This window comes from Macrotis lagotis, chromosome 2 (genome assembly GCF_037893015.1).
Source record: "Macrotis lagotis isolate mMagLag1 chromosome 2, bilby.v1.9.chrom.fasta, whole genome shotgun sequence".
Classification (NCBI taxonomy): Eukaryota; Metazoa; Chordata; class Mammalia; order Peramelemorphia; family Peramelidae; genus Macrotis; species Macrotis lagotis.
In genome coordinates, this window is record NC_133659.1 from 296,363,220 (window position 1) to 296,375,278 (window position 12,059).

The window sequence follows — 12,059 nt, forward strand, 5'->3', positions numbered from 1 at the left end:
AACATTTACTCTTTCTACACTGTCTCATTGGAATCTAATACCTGAGCTATTGAAATGGCTTCTTAACATTTCTTTGTTACCTCTTTTCTCTGTTTTCCAAACCATCCTTCACACTGTTGCAAGAATTCTTTTTTTTTTCAATTGTGGTAGGTATATGTACAAAGAAATGTTGAAAGAATACTAACAGCCTTGAGGGGGGAGTTGGGGATTCCTTTGTGCCTCCCTTACATGGAATACAAGAAAACCCTTGGTAGGCAAGTGCATTTAAAAAGTCAGGAGCAAGGTTTACTGGCACAGTTGGAGTCACAAGGAGGAGGAGGAGGAGAAGGAAGACTTTGATATAGCAACCTTGAGGGGCGTAAGCTGGTGCCTTGAGAGATAGAGTGGGGAATATGGATATGGTGTGAACCTCCTGCAGTCTGAAGATGGAAAAATTTATTAATGGCAGGAGGAACTATAGAAAATTATATGTTAAGTTTTACAGAGATGTATAATCAGAAATTGCCAGCACTGTGAATCAAGAGAGAATGACAAAATGAGGGAAATAGAAAAGAAGGAAGAACACAACTTGCAGGATTACCCACTGAATTTGCAGTAGAAATGTAAGAAGGAGGGACTTGGCTTTTATTTCCTGGGAGTTCCCTGAGGTTTATCATTGAAATTTCTATGTGTATATTTATGAGGGGAATCATGATTATGATAGGAAGGAAAAGGGTCTTATCAGATGAGGGGAAATAAGTATACCCTCGTTTACTGGACTTGGATCTTAATATTTTTCTTCTATTATTTCTGTGACATTTAATAAATGTGACAATGTCTAAAAAGGTTACTATTAGCCTGATACTCATAGGGGAATTGAAGGTCTCTTCCTCCACCTGTGTTGTCCAAAAGTGCCCAGCTTACAAAAAGGTAGAACTCTGACATTTATTAAAAGGTCCATGCCTTCTCCCCCTTTCTTTGATGCCCTAGTTTTGTAGTATTCGTGTTGGTGTCCAAAAAGTACAGAAGAGGCAAAGTAAAATACATAGTCTCATTGGTTATTAAACCTATATCTTGATCTTCCAGGAGAACTTTCAGCTTCTGTTTGTCATAAATTAGCTGATAGAGGTTATCCAACTATGGGCAGAGCTAATTGTCTTTCATTGTTAGGCAATGTTGGGCAAAAGATTGGGGAATAGATTTTCAGGAAGGTCACCCATTGATCAAGTACTCAGAGACTTGTTGGTCAAATGCCATAGCACTTGAAAAAGAAAAACAAGGATGGAGATACAAGTAAAAATAGGACTTTCCATGGCATTTATTGAATCACCTTTGCCATACTGGACTTGGACATGGATTCATCTGGTATTAATTAGGCAAGTAGATTCAGTAAACTATCTGTATGTATATGTATATGTATATGTATATATATATATATATATATATATATATTTAGAGAGAGAGAGAGAGAGAGAGAGAGAGAGAGATAACAATAATAAAATAATAATCAACACCCGTTTGGAGTTGGACTCAACCAAGTAAAACTAATTGGAAATAAACCAGAGGTCTAAGTACAATGGAAGTCTTAAGTAATCATTTCCCACATACCCATCCCTCACGGTTAACTAGAAAGTAACTATCTAAATTCTGATATTCCTTGGGCTTCCCTGAATTAGAACAAAATGAACCAGATATTTGTTGAGAAGCCTTCAGGGCTGAACTTTATCTGTTTAAACCTAAACTTGGGACATTGTGTCAAGGATTACATATACATGGATATGAACTTGATGCTTCTCTGCTTAGAAATCTTTAGTGGATTGTTATTGCTGTTTGAGTAATGTCTAGATTCATTCAGGATCTAATGACAACTGGACCGAATCTGTCTCTGTCCTGTGTATGACTGGAGTCAAACAGAACAGACTTGAGACAGGAAAATCAGGAATCAAATAGAAGCTTAATTTCAAGGTGAGGGAAATGGTTTACGTGCAAGGAGGCAAATTAGACATTTGTCCCAGGGCCCTGTCCTAAGTGGGGAGACCCAAGACAATGTAGGGAGATCTCAATACTTATATCAAGGTATAAGTTTTGTGTGAGTATGTATAATTAAAGAATTTAGGTGTCTCCTAATATCTTCCCAAAATTTTCTAAAAAGATTCTTAATATAGGATCCATAAACTTGTTTTCTTTTAAAATATTTGGATGCACTGAGATACAGCTCTAACAATGAGGATAAACACAGCAAGGAGACGAGTTTGATTCATAGGAGGGCTTCACAACTGAAACATGGGTACTTATCTGAGCTTGTCTGGTTCTTATTGAAGCTCAGAGAAGACATAGTGCTGGTTAAAGAAATACAGTAATTGTGATTTTGCCAGAGGGTGACATCATCCAGAAGTTGAGTGCAAAAGATTGTTGTTCTGCCTAGCTCAGGACACAGATTACTTTCTGGATCTTACTTCTGGAGAACAGGGAACCTCCAAATATCGTGTCAGGATCCTCTACAAAGATTCTCCACAATGAACTATCTTTTTAAAAATATTTTGATGTGTTAATCAATATAATTAATTTCCTTTGCATTTTATTTTTATGCATTTAAAAACCAAGGGGTCCATAAAACACCAAAACCTTAGGAATTCCTGTCCTACAATCATTACCTCTTCTTTCATACTTATTTCATATTTCTCCCAAACACAGCATCTACAGATAAAGCTCTCACACCTACATCCAGACCTTAGTTCATACTGTTCCCCATGTCACAATTGCCTTCCTTCAGTCTCTGGCACCTGTCCAACTCAAATGTCACTTCTACCTTGAAGCCTTCCTTGATCTTACCTTGTCATTCCCCTTAGACCTCATATAGGCATAATGCACAGTATTACTTGATAAATGGAACAGACAAGTCCCAAATGAAATGTTTTGTGTGTTTTATCTTCGGATTATACTACAAAGAGCTCCTAGAAACCAAGGGCATCCTATTATCTATTTTTTTAATTCCTTTAAAGAGGACAAAGTCCTATTTACTCAGATGGCACTTAATGAATGAGTATTTGTCTTGTGCTTTCTGAAATATATTTTGGCTGTTTTAAATGTAGGGAGTGGACTTTGACTCTGGCAAACAAATACTCGGCCACAGAAATCCTGCTTTGAAGCTTAGTCACTTTATTCATTTTGGGCCCTCTACTTTATCTAATATTTATTGAGGTCAAAATTCTTATGATGTAAAGTGGAAGGTTTGCCTTGAAGATGAAAGTTTTGTCTTCTCAAATGACCACTGAAAAGTTTCAAGTCCAATTGAATTTTTGTTATTGTTGTTTAGGCATTTTTTTCCTTGTGCTTGACTCTTCATGACCCTATTTGGAGTTTTTCTGGCAAAGATATAGAAATGGTTTACCATTTCCTTCTCCAACTCATTTTACAGATGAGAAAACTAAGGCAAAAGGGGCTAAGTGACCTGGTCCAGGATTGCCCAGCTGTTAAGTGTTTGAGGCCGCATGTGAACTCACAAAAATGAGTCTTCCTTACTCTAGGCCCAACACTCTCTCTACCAAGTTACCTAATTGCCCAAATTCAATAGAATTCTTAGTATTGCTATCTGCTTACTTTAAACATACAAAGGATGATAGGATCACAAATGTGGCGCTGCAAGGGACCTAAGAGAACATCTGCTCTAACTTCCTTATTGTATAGATGAGTAAATGAGATACAAGAAAGATTAAGTGATTTGCCTAAAGTCACTCAAGTAATAAGTGCCAGAAATAAAATTTGAACTCAGGTCATAGGGGAATGGGAGTACATCCATAATTTTGTTTTAAAAGTTCTTTTAAGTGTACTAGCCTTAACTACTCTGATCAAGACAATAATCCAAGACAATTCAAAAGGACTCATGATGAAAAATACTATCCATCTCCAGAGAAAAACTGATGGTCTCTTGAGTGCAAATTGAAGTATAATTTTTCTTTGCTTTACTTTTATTTTTTGCAACTTGGCTAAATGGAAATGTTTTTCATGCCTCTACATATTTAAATGGATATCATGTTGCTTGTCTTCTTATTGGGTGGGAGGATAAGAGATAAGTTGGAACAGAAAATTTTAAAATGATGTTTAAAAAAATCCAAACTATATTTCAATATAACTAGTATCCTTTGTAATCCTATGTAATTTATTTGATGCATTGCAAAAGATTAGTCTAAGAAAGAGGTTTCACCAGACTGCCATAAGGGCCCAAGACAAAAAAAAGTTAATGCCTGCTTTCCACCTCACCCCAGCCAGTACTTTCTCCCCTCTCCAATGCTGCCTCCATCAAAGGATCTGCCCTTTATTGGTGATCACCTTTGCTAAAATTTTGATGAGGAATATAGCCTGGCATAGTGCATAGATCCCTGGACTAAATTTGGGAAGACCAGAGATCTGAATTGTTTCTTGTCTTAAACATTGTATGACGCTAGGGAATTCATCTAACCTTTCTAAGCCCCAAGTTCCTCATTTGTCAAGTGAGGTTAATAATAACCCTGCCTCATAGGGTTGATATGAGGATTAAAATGTATGTATGAGCTTTGAAAATTTAAAATTATATATATAAATATTTGTATATATCATTTTATCATAACAATTGCTATTATTTACTTAACTTAATTTCTCTGTGATGTTTCTACTTTCTCAGATAAAGTCTTGCTGAGCTCCAAACCTCCCTCTCCTTTTCTCTATACCAAGTTTCCTAAAGGTAGGGACTGTCTTGTATTTCTTGTATTTCTAGACATTGGTACAGTACCTGGCATTTAAATGTCTTATCTATTTTTTTAATTATTTTAAATTCCCATTGGAAAATATTAAAAAAATTCTCCCCATGAAAGAGTACAGGGATGTTTAGTCAATTTTCAGAAAAATCTACAGATTGAGGCTTCTCCATATCTTGCTTTCCAGGTATAAAAACTGTTGAATTTTTGAGGTATCACACAAAAGAGAGCAAGTCTGAATAGCAGAGTTTCAGTTATATAATTATCAATGAATTACCTAGGAAACCTCACCTCCTAGGTGGTTGTGAGAAAAAGGTGGAGAGAACTCTTTTTATCACCACCTGGGAGGTAGTCCATCGAAGCCCTTGCCTCTCCCCCTCCCTATTTATGCAACAGCTATTACCTTCCAGATAGAACTGAGAGAATATGCTATGGTTAGACATATTTGATCCTTTCTTAATTTTCCATTCTGTAAGTAAAGAGGATGTGAAAGCATTACCTTCCAAAGTGAAGTAGTGAGTGGGAGAGTAATGAATCTGCATAATAGTATTCATGAATTTTAAAACTTAATGTATGGTATTATTAAGATCAACTGAAGAGGGAAGCAAAATGCTTTTATCTATATCATACGGATATGGAAATGTTATCTTAAGAGTGTTAAATTTGTCCTTGTCACTGTTGTGCAGAGTACAGTCAATGGAAATTAATAAAAAAGGAAAGGAATGATTTATGAAATGGGGATCCACGCCTTAGGTTTTCATAATAACCTCTAAAGAGGAACCACGAGGTCATATTTTTCAAGTTTTAGTAGCTGAAGGTGAGAAAATAGCCAGTTATCATGGTATATGCTTGTAATTCTTGCTAACTGTGAGTCTAAGGCTGGTGGACTTGTCTAACTTGGCAGTAGAATGGGCTGATCAGGTTTTTGGTAGTAATATGGTAAGCCACCACCATTTAATTCCAGGTGGGAAAATGGAGCAGGCCCAAAGCTTCCCTGCTGATTACAGAAGGGCAGGATTTTGAATAGTCCCTGCACAGACAGTCTAAGCCAGATAGAGAAACCCAGTCTTTAAAAAAATAAATAAATGAATAAATGGAAGTGAGACAACAGCTGGAAATGTTTAAGACTAGGAGTGAGGAATAAGAGAGAATACAATTACAACAGCTGGAATACTTTAATGCTTGGAATGTGGAATGGGAGAGACTATAACTGCAAGCTATTTAGGTAAATAGTAAACTGATAATTGAAAACATTAATTACTTGGGGTGGGAAAGAAAATTCTGATAAAAGTCCATATTCATTGGTGGGCTAAATCTACAGTCTGGGAAAATAATGCTTTGTGGTTGTAAGGATAAACTTCACACTTCTGCCTATCACTAGCTCTTTTTGGGGGAGGAAGAAGAGAGATTGAAGTGGAAAATTCAGAGGATAAGAAATGCAGTGAATATTTCACTAGTGCAGGCTAGTAATCAAACTCAAGTTTGTGTTCCGTGTGTATGTGTGTGTGTGTGTGTGTGTGTGTGTGTTTGTGTGTATGTGAAGAATCAAGCCATCCCTAAATTTAAGGAAAATTATATATATATATATATATATATATATATATATTTATATATGTGTGTGTGTGTATGCATGTGTGTATATGTATGTATATACGCACACAACTGAATCTAAATGAGTTATTTTTGTCTCTGGGGGAAAACAAAATAAAGCAAAACACTTGTCCACAGTATAGGCTTGAAGATACTTTTGAGTTAATGAATTTGTCAAGTGGTTTTCATTGAGCTTCATCATGTGTATATATATAGGGAAACCCCATATTTATTTAGAAGGTCCTTCTCATGTTGTGTGGCTAAAGATTGTCTGTAATTTATACCCATTTCTTAGAATCAGTTTGGAAGAGCCTAGTAGATGGATATTGAAGGTCACAGAGACAAGGAAGGATTCTTAGAACAAACTCAAGGAAGAGATCGGAAGGGCTGGGGTGGGGAAAAAAAAGCAGAGTGGTTGGCCTTCCCAAAGGGAAGGACCACATCTTCCTCCTAGTTGGAGTAAAGGAGGAAGTGATACATGGAAGTCTAGAGAAGAGAAGAAGAGGGAATTCATTTTAGATGGCCTTAAGTTTTTCAGCTAAGTGGGAAGTAAAGTCATCTGCTTAAAGATTGCTTTTGGAGTTGGAGGAATATTCAAGAGCTGCTTGATCTGGAAAAAAAGTGCAAAAAAGAGTTTGCTAGTCAATCAGGAAAAAAGATAAGAATTATTGTGAGTCAGTAAAGACACAGGGGAAATTTTATAAAGAGAACTTGTAGGGAATCTAGTTGCCTCAACTTATTCAGTATCCAATAGGAATAAATAAAGCAGCTGAATTATGGCAATTATCCAGAATATAAGGTTGACCACACATGAACCCTGGAAAGGTAAGGCTTTCAAGGGTGAAGGGTAGTATTTCACTAAAGTAATTTCTTATAGGTTTAAGACTGAAGGGAGGAGCTCGAGATGATAACCATTGGAGATGGACTCAGCAATATAAATAGATTGGAGAGAAAAGAGCTTGAAAGTAAGAATGGAGAATAATCTTTACAGAGGAATAAGGGGCAGGAATTAATGACTTAAGAAAATAGTTTTCAGTGAGAGGTAGTAGCTTGGCAATGATGGTCAAGTTTAAGGAGTGACTCTCTATGGGTGATTGAGTTAGAGTGGAAAGACAGTCATGAGATTTGAGGAAGTTGATGAAGGAAATAACTAAGAAAAAGAATACCATAAAACTTTTTAAGAAAAGAAAGATAGCAACTTGAAGGCTAGGAAAGGATAAAAATCCAGTCATTTTTAGCATGAAGAGGAAAGAAAACAAAATTTTTAATCCTCTCAAGTTGGTGTATATGATATTGAATTTATACATATCTATTTAACTCAAATACTTATGCAAATATTTATTATAAATAGAAATATGTATAGAAACTATATATTTATACATAGATATAATTCCAAACTTTAAACATTATTTTGTCACTTAATATTTGCTTTCCCAAATTATTTTTATTTTTTATTTTAAAGGGAAAAATAGCAAAGATTTTTCAGTGACATGATTATAGTAGAACACTGAATACATAACAATGAAGAATATATTGGAAAAAGTAAAGATAATGGAGGGAATTAGTGAAGTTTTCTCACTAATTTGGATGAATTAGAGGAAAGGCTTGCTTTAAGTTATGACAAGTTTCATTCAGTTCAAAAAAGCACAGTAATGGAAAGTAAACATAGAGCCTAGTAAAGATTCTTGACTTATTCCAGTTTAAAGTAATTTAAAGAATTGAGTATATTCTTTGAGTAGGGCTCAGCTGTGTGTTGGCAGCACAATATAGTAGCTAATGGTTGGACTGATCTAGAAGTCAGGAAAGTATGAGATCAGGTCCTGCCTCTAATACATTCTGGTTGCTTGAGCATAGATAAGTTATAATCTTTTAGTGCCTGTAAAGGAGAGAGTTGCTCAATAATGATAAGAGCTAAAATTTATATCATACTTTAAGATTTGTGAAGTATTGTGGATATAATAGCTCATTTGGTTTTTCCAATAACCTTTTGAGGATATTGTTTCCCCATTTTACAAAGAAGAAAATTGAGACTGAAAGGTTAAATTTACTTATTCAAGGTAACACAGTAAGTAGGTAAGAGAGGAGTTCTATTTTTTTCTTCTTGACTCCAAGTCAAGTACTTTATTTGTTGTATATCACCTAGCTTTTTCTTTTAAAATGGAAATTCTCTACACCAATGAAATTACAAGTCTAAGCAAAAAAAAGTAGGAATGTTCTATGATGAATCCTGAGGAAACAGAAGTAATATACATATATATCATATATATGTATGCATATATAATCATATATATGTAATATATATATATAATATATATATATATACACACTCTTCCCTCAGAGTGGCTTATAGTGAAATAGGAGAGGACAAGGCATGTATAGAAATAATTATAATAATGGACAGAATATATTTTTTTAGGTTTTTCACAAGGCAAATGGGGTTAAGTGGCTTGCCCAAGGCCACACAGCTAGGTAATTATTAATAAGTGTTTGAGACTGGATTTGAACCCAGGTACTCCTGACTGCAGGGTTGGTGCTTTATCCACTGTGCCACCTAGACACCCCTGGACAGAATATTTTGAATTTCATTTATTTATTTTTGAATTTTACAATTTTTCCCCCTTAATCTCTCTTCCCTCCCCCCACCCCCCCATAGAAAGCAGTCTGTTAGTCTTTACATTGTTTCCATGCTATACATTGATCTAAATTGAATGTGTTGAAAGATAAATCCAGAATATTTTTTTTTTAAATTCAAGACAAGATCCAGAAAAAGAGCAAAGAGAATTTTTTTTTTCCTAGCTGAGAGGGCCACCTGAGTTTGGCCTTGAAGGAAGCAAGGGACTTCAACATAATGTATGGAAAATACTTTCAAGGAATACAGGATGAAGCCCATTTGAGAACTGGAGATTCACAGTATTCTTGTTTGGTTTATAAAATTTATTAGAGAGTAGAATGAGATGTAGTGTGAAAATGGTTGGAACCAGAATAAGAAGAGTGTTCTATCATGAAGTGTCTTGGTCTCAAGGATTCCTGTGGCCTGATATAATGGAACAAATTTTTCTTTTCTTTTATCTGCCATGTTTTTCATTGAAGGATACATGGAAATAGAAATTGACCATCTCTGGATATACCAAAGTAGTCAGAGATGCCACAACTGGTTCCCTTGTTACTAAGACTATCACTACTTGGGTCCAGGGGAGGAGGGTTTGCTTTATATGGATTAGCAATTTATTTTAACCTGATTTGTGATGTCATCCTTTTAGGGAACTCTCATTTAGGAATTTCTGTTATAATACCTACCCAGAGTATTCAGTTTGGTTTTACAGAGTTGTCCAAGGTACTGAAAAGTTATGGCAACTTTCCCCAGGGAAATAGCCTACTTGTTTCAGAGTTAAGACTTAAACCCAGTCATTATTTTACTTCTACTAGACTTCTGTTAAAAGCACGTAATGTACTTGTGGAACATTTGTGACTTGGAGCCTTTTGCCTAAGGATCAGAACTGAAGTGGAAATGTCTCAAGGCCAGCACTTACTCCCTTTTAGAGGATTTTTCTTCCCCTTTCTATTAAATAATGGGCATATTCCCAATAACTAGAAGATCTATTCAGACTCAGGAAAGCTATAAGGAACATATCTTGAATCTTCTTTCATGACAAAAAGTAATGAGTTTGTACTTTATTCAGTGGGCAAAGCTTCTGAAGGTTTTTAAAAGATATGATTGATCATAACTTTGCATTAGGGATATTACACTGAAAGATTGATTGTGAAGGGGAAGAGATTAGTGTCAGAGAAATGAATTAATTGAATGATGGCCTAGGGTATGAATCCCTGATCTAGGGATCTTTTAGTAGACATGGAAAAGAAGGAAAAATATGAACTCTGGTAGTCATAATTATAGAACTTGATAATGGTGCAATGGAAAGTCCATTTTTTTAATTCAAGAGATTTGGGTTCAAATCTAAGTTCAGGGCATTTTATAACCTTGAGAATATTACTTTAGGCTTCAGTTTCTTCTATTTCAAAGGCTAGGGTTTAAACGATGATGTCTAAGGTCTATTTCAATTCTGAATGCTATTATGATTGAATATGTGTCATGAGAAGAGGGAAGAGTCAAAGATGACTCATTTAGAGGAACTGAGGGGAGCTGAGAGGAGTCAAGGAGAGATTTTTAGAAAGTTGTAATTAGCAAACCTACTATTGGACATTAAATTATTGATTACTACTCATTTAAATAATTAACTACATTCAGTTATTGATTACTACTCATTTTAATAATTAAATCTATGAATTAAGTGTAAATGTCTAGTAGAATAGCTAGCTTGTATATGGTGTTCTAAGCTTTGCAAAGTCTTTTACATCTGTGATGGTCAAAATTGTTGGCATTGTTGAAAATGTCTTTTCTTAAACAATTTAAGTATTTTTGGTAATTTCATTCATATTATTAATTTTCTTCTGAAGTCATTTCATTTTAGTGGTGATAAGGGTACATTTCAGTCTTTGCAGTTACAAGATAATAAAATAAACTAGTTCTATATTGAGTTCTAACAGTATGTGTATAGTTGCCTGTTTTACCTACTGCTTTGCAAACAAAGATGGGCCTGAACATTTAAAAGTCAAGAGAAAATAATTGAGGAAATGGTAACAAGGATGATAGGGTCATTCCTTTTCTGGCCTTTAGTCTATTACCTGTGCTAAAATTTTAATTGTGTGGCCAGGCCCTTTAGGGCATGCCCAAATCAAAGGATGGGTGGTGAATGCCATCATCAGGTCTTGTGTAAAGAGCCTCAGAAATAGAGTGGTACCAACAGCTGTAATATGTAGCATGCTGAGTCTTTGGAAGGTAGTAATGTGATAAAAGGCTGCAAAATTAAGAAGAGACTAGTGCTTTATATGTTTAACAGAGGATGTCCAACTAGTTTTTAGAGGTTCAGCCTTTGGAGTTAGTCAGGGACTTGGTGTTACTTGGGCTTCAGCAATTCCTAGACTATCTAAATTTTTTGATTTCTATAGTAAAGGAACAGGTGAGTTTCCTAAGATGCCAACTGTGCTTATGAGGAACTGGATGGCATGAAATGACTTAGCTAGTTATGGTGATTGTTAGCTTACTTTGTAGGATTAACAGGTGAATGAGGGCTGATGCTGACCTTTATTGTTCCTCTCATTTCATTACTGTTTTAATTAATCCATTTTATTGATTTTTATTAATGTTATTAAACTCTGTTTTAGTTATGAATGAAAGCTTTTACAATTAGGAAATATAATGGGAATCCTGATGAAGGGAAGGAAGGTTCTCCAGGTCAGATGAGGTTTGAAGGCAAGTGTGCTGGAGCTAGCCCATTTCCAGTTTAACATGAGCATTTATACCATAGAAATCAATGGGCAAACTACGATCATGGTTTGCATTGTTATTTTGTTGATTGTTTCAAATTAAGAAAGTGATGAAGAAAATGTGAATAAGGTATACTCAAAAGGGGGTTCTGCCAGTTGTTTAAAAAAATTGCTAGTGTACCTCTACTTGGAGATATTGTTCTAATTGGAGTCATTTGCACTAGCCCTTAAACTGAGAGATAAAAGTGACTCTACCTACCTACAGGCTGTCAGAAGTTAACCCTTTCCCAGAAGAACCTGTGGTGGTGCACATTGCTGCTTAGCTGAATATTTAACACCTGCTCTAGTGTAGGTACCAGTTATGATACCCCTTAAATTGGACATTTTTATATATAACTGAGTTGTGAACATCTGGGAATTCTATTTTTCAGT

The 12,059-nt window shown here is 35.3% G+C and overlaps 1 protein-coding gene across 3 annotated transcripts in view; it reads left to right on the forward strand.

Moving 5' to 3' along the window:
- The window catches only part of ACSS3 (acyl-CoA synthetase short chain family member 3), a 276,057-nt gene that overhangs the window by 10,664 nt on the left and 253,334 nt on the right, over window positions 1-12,059 (forward strand). Inside the window, exon 1 of one of the 3 annotated variants that reach the window (XM_074226521.1) lies at window positions 1,406-4,699. The exons of the other annotated variants lie outside the window; for them this stretch is intronic. The gene's annotated coding sequence lies outside the window, so the exon portion shown is untranslated. Of the gene's footprint in view, window positions 1-1,405; window positions 4,700-12,059 lie in introns of those variants that run through there. 3 annotated transcript variants of the gene reach the window in all.